This window comes from Bidens hawaiensis, unplaced genomic scaffold (assembly GCF_021521415.1).
Source record: "Bidens hawaiensis isolate Kalapana, Puna unplaced genomic scaffold, B.hawaiensis_p1.1 tig00043665_1, whole genome shotgun sequence".
Classification (NCBI taxonomy): domain Eukaryota; kingdom Viridiplantae; phylum Streptophyta; class Magnoliopsida; order Asterales; family Asteraceae; genus Bidens; species Bidens hawaiensis.
The window spans coordinates 67,402-73,413 of record NW_027505856.1 but is presented as its reverse complement, the minus strand read 5'-3'; positions in this window follow the sequence as shown (position 1 = coordinate 73,413).

The following is a 6,012-nucleotide window of genomic DNA, read 5'->3' as shown; positions in this document are numbered from 1 at the left end:
TGGGAGTTTTGTACTTCTTTCTTTCTTTCTTTCATTTTTTTTAAATATATTTTGTGTATTTTAAACATTAACGTTTATTGTCCGGCGATGCGATCGTGATGACTTTTTATATAATTGTAAAATATGTTGCATTTAAAAGATGGTAATGATATTTAAACAATATTTTACTTTTATGGGGCCTTTCTACTGTACCCTCGTATCTACCCCATTCATCCACGACAATAATCTCTACACCACATGATTACAAACATGTTTAGACAGCCTGTTTAAGTTTTTTTCTAAATTGTTAAATTGTTGTAGGTACAAAACTTATTTACCAAAAAGGTGTAGTTTAAAATTACTTACTAAAATGGTGTTTTGGTGTAGTGGTAAGAAACATGAATAATATTTCTTTAATTATTCAAACTTAATAGATTTACATTGTCACTAAACATATCACCATACAAACTAAAATTAGTAGATTTACATTGTCTTAATATTAAAACTTTCAAAACACATCAACAAAATTAGTAATAATGTTCTTTGCTACTAAACCATCATCAACATCTTGAAAACTTCAACCAAAAGAAAATCACTTTTCCTAACACACCTAAAAATTGTTACAACACAATAGCATATTATATAAAATATAACCAAACAAAACAACATGTATAGTAATTAGTAACATGGAAAACATTACTAAAGTTGTTATATGGAACCAATAAATATTAACTTCCAAATTATAGTTATTAGAAAGTGTAAAGAGGTGTTAACCATCTACTACTTGTATTAAATTTAACAATATCTAAATAATTTATATTTTACCTTAAGGTTCATCAATAGACTCCAAATTGTCTTTAAAATCTTCATAATCACTTTCATAGTTACCACATTCTTCTAACCATTTCACCTTCAAACTCACTTCCGTTTTCAACTTAAGGTGTGCAAGTTCTTTTCTTGCATTAGATAACTTCAACAGGTCAAGCTCTCTCAACATGATCAAATCATCACATGACAATAGTTGTTTAGGCTTAAAATTCTAATACTCTCCATTCTCAAACCAGATAACAACCTTGTTTTGATAAGGGTAAAAAAACCACTCACTTACATGTTCATAAGGTAAAACCTCTTGTTGAAGATCATGAAGGAAATCATGTAAAACATTTATGAGATTTGTTTCTTGTTGATATGGAAAATTCTTCCTGAAACCAATCTCATGAATTTGATGTTTAAAGAGGTTGTTGAACATCATGACGGATTCAATATTATCTTTTTCTATCGTGAGTAAATCGCTAAACACGAATTGATACTCCAATTCATAATCGTAGCCATTATCGGAATTTAGTTATATTCACAAACTTTGGATTGTTAAAAAAGAAGAAGAAGATTTAAATTGAAAATTAAAAAACAGATTAATGAGTGACGGTTTTATTTTTCCAATGCGGTTAAAAAATAAATCTATCTAGTAATTACAATGTATAGTTAGCCTATACTTGGTAATATTTAATTAGATAGTATTATAAATATCTTAAATACTTTAAGTTAAAAAGTAAATATAAAAATGGTATCTTATAAAACGAATTTTAAACATATAGATTTATATCCAGAATATTTTTGGTTTATATAAACATTAAATAGGTATTTATAATTAATTAACAAATTATAAGTTAGGATAACAAACAAATATTCAAAACAATTTTTAACTACATAAATCTAAAGTACAGACCAAAATAAATTACATTATAACAATTACTGTAGAATATAACAATTTAAATTACATAACAAATTTAAACATTTAACATTCTACGTTTCCAGAAATCTCCTTGTAAACAACATTTGTTGTTTTATTTGTAAGCTTAATTCTAATGATCTTGATTAAAATATTCTTCTAACTTAATTCTTCACTAAGTATTCACCAACTTATATTAAATTTCTACAATAAACTGCATATGCGTTTAAAATAGAAAAGTTTGTGAACAACACATGTTGAGTGAGTAAAACACTAGTTAAGTGAGATATACTACATATATATATATATATATATATATATATATATATATATAATAAAGGAAAAATGCAAACTGTGTCAAAGTATTTACCAAAATAAGGTTTTTTATTCATACCTTTTTCTAATAATCTATTTTAGAGTTTATTTAACTTTTATTTAGTCCATTAATCTATTATATCATCTTTTTTAATTTGTTTTCTTCAATCAACTAATTATATTTCTTTTTTCCATAACCAATTTCTTTTGTAAACATGGTATCCATCGTCTTTGTATATAAATTTGGATCCAGTTACAAATTATACATCGATTAAAAATGTAGTCATATTGGTATGGCACAAAATTGTTTTTACTGTATAATTATCCTTTATTTCTCAACAGTGTTTAACAAGTTAAGAATCAATATCAAAATACAAACAAAAATAATTCCACCCACTAAAGATGGTAGTAAGAAAACCATATTCTAAAAGCAATGAAATACAAGAATAAAAAATAACGATAATGAAATCAATATTTTTAGAGAAATTTAATACCAAATAGAAAGCCAAAATTGGACATACAAATCAACCTGCAGATTGAAAACTATGAAAATTGATTTAAAAGCTGAATCAAATCGTGTATAAAAATAGAACATAAAAATCGATTATAAAAACCGAAAGTATTAAATCGAACCTGGGAATTACGATTGAAGTCTAGTGGATTGGAGCTGCTATAGAAGATCTGATTATTGATCAAGGGAGAGAGGAAAAACTCATAACCGATTAGTAGTTTTTTTCTCCTTTTAAACCTTAAAAATAAAAGTAAATAAGTGATAAATAGAAAAACCTCATTTTGGTAAGTACTTTCAAAATCACCTATTATGGTAAATAATTTTTCCCTTCCACCAATTTTAGTAAAAAACTCCTCAACAACAGCAGGATATACATACTGGTATACAAATGTGGTACATTGTGCTTTAAGGGTAGTAACTCTTAAATTTAAGAGTTTTTGTGTGAAATTATTTTCTTGTCCCTCCTATATACATTTTAATATAGTATATATATATAAGAGATAGAGAGAGCGTGCGAGAGAGAGAGAGCGAGAGAGAGAGAGAGAGAAAGCGAGGATGTAGAGAAAAGAGAACTTATTGGAGTCAATACTAGGACTAACAATTTATACATGAGACGCGAATACACGACACGTACCTACACGAATTTAACAGGTAACAGGTAAAGCCTAAACAGGCTTCGTGTACTAAACAGGTAGACACAAAATTACCTGTTAATTTTCGTGTCTAAACAGGTATAATACCTGTTTACCTGTTAGGTACCTGTTAATACCTGATTATTTTTAAAATTATATATATATATATATATATATAGTTATATTAATTATCCCTAACCCTAAATTCATCCAAATCATTCTTACAAACCAAACCACAGCCGTCACCTACTTCCCTCTCATCATCCATTCCACCGTCGCCGACCATATCTCTCTCCGGCCACTTATCGTCGGCCTTCCTCTAGTCTCCGGCCATCTCTCTCTCCGCCGCTAGTTATGTCCATCATTCCATCTTCAGCTGGCCATAAATATCGTGTACTATAATCGGGTCGTCGGGCATATTATCGTGTATTATCATGTATACCAGGTAGTAACATGTTCGTGTTCGTGTTTGGGTTACATGTGCACGATAAGTTTTCGTGTCGTGTACAAAGCCATCCGAATTATGAATGAACAAAGTTGTTACCGGTAGCGGGGGTGTTAATGGCCATGATGGTGGTGAGGTTGATGGTGACGATGGTGGGATGGTGACATTTAGGCTATGTGTAGTGGAGGGGCTACAAAATGAGACGATTTTTTACACGTGGCAAAAATGGGCGATATGTAGCCCCGGGACGGTGTTGTAGCCCAAAAATCGCCCCTCCCACCAATAACTGATAGCCACGTCATCATCACCATAACACAAGCTTGCGACATGTTTGTGTCGCCCACCCATTGTCGCCCCTTTTATCACCTAGGGGAGTGGTGTTCTCGCCCATGTCACCTACATTTATAGCCACACTACACATGATCTTATAGATGTAATTGTTAATAAAATACAAATCGTATCAATTTTAAAAATAAAAGCTAACCACTTTTTAAAAATAAAAGCTAATCACTTGAATTTGATACAAATATAAGGATAATTATTGTAATCTTTTCTATCAAACCGTCACGGAAAAAACTGTTACCAAATTGTAAATGGCTTTATTACGTTTTGACTTAAAAATACATCAATGTCAAAAATAAAAATAAATAGAAATGTACTTCACATTTTGAAGTCGGGTAGATATTTATAAAACTTTAATTAAATTAATATTTGAGTGTACTTGATATAAATAAAATAATAAAAGGTAAGGTACCAACCAATAACCATGTTTACTGATTGTGCTCCTGAATAAAAAATAATAAAAAGAAGATAAGCAAAAGAAAATTCTAAGTAACTCAAATTCAGTTGTCTTAATTCAATGTAATTTTTCTATAAAGCTAATATATTATAAAATTAAGTGAACCAAATGAGATATATAGCGGTCTTTGTTATTATATTGTAATTATCATTTTCGTGTGTTTGAAGGGCTGTTTGGTAAACCTTTATATCAGAAAATTCTAAATTATTTAGAGGTCTGAATGGTTAATAGACTTTAAGTCAGTGTTGAGTACGTCGGCGTAGTGGTGATTGGTCGTGTAGGAGGTGGTGGTGGGTCGAGAAGGTGATGCGTGAGTGGCATACCGAGGTTGAAGGGACAATCAATTGGTAAAATTCTCAGTCAGCTTTATTTTGAAGTTTAATGAGTAAAATGTTTGCTGACTGATTCGTAGGTTTAGTCATTTCTTATAAATTTTAATTATGAGTGTATAAAGAATGAAATTGTTGATCAATTTGCAATCTTAGATTAAATTCTTTGATTACTCTGGGAAGATGATACTAATTTCATATATAGATTTGATTTTGTTTGTATTAGTGACTTCAAGTGATGATCTATCTTCATTGAAATTAAACTTTTAACTTGTTACCATAACATAAATAGTGGTTAGAAGTTGTGATTTGTGAATTTGATTTTAAAGTTCTTGCTTTCCATTAAGAGGTAATATATACTTTTGGTGCAAATACTCGGTTTTACCTTTTGAAGAGAGAGCACCAAACCAAAGGTCCATGGTTATTAGTGGCTATGTAGTTAATGTAAAAAAATGTCGGATATCAGTCAAGGACCGATATCTGAGATATCGGTTTTCGCAGTGATATATCTGTGAGATATATATATATATATATATATATATATATATATATATATATATAATGTTATTTCTATACTTTTTTATGTATAAATTTATAAGTTTAAGGACCAAATGTAAACTAATGAAGATAAAGGGGGTTAATTGTTAAACTATACAAACTAATTTTACACTTATAATGTAAAATTTTGTAAAGTTTAGATATTAAATGTAAACTAGTGAAAAAGAGAGGGTCAAATGATAAAATACCTAAACTTTATTTAACCTAAAAAGTCCAAAAGTGCATCCATCGTTCTCTCTCGCTTCCAAATGGCGCCGATGTCTTCCTTTTTGCTCGTTTCCGTCATAATATTCGCTGTAATTAACAGTCGGAGTTCTCTATTTGATCGATAAGTGATCGCCAAGTAGGTTTGAAGCAACCAAGTAATCAGATTTTGAACGTGTTTTTAAGTTGTGGATATAAAAATGGCCAAATCAAGAAAATCGGCGATATAACCGATATTACTGAAGCAAAGTATCGGCGATATATCGGTCATTTCGCCGATAATATCGAGACCGATATTATGACCAATATTTTGGACTGATATTTTTCCTAGGGTCCGATAACCGATATATCGCCTATATTAACTGCATAGGTTACTAGGTTAAACCCCTTTGTCTAAAGCCACCATCTTGATATCTTAATTCCAACATTGAGATGGTTGTTATCTTATAAACTGTGGAAACTTTCCAATTTGATACCCGTAATTGGGGTCTTAATTCTCATCTTATTAACT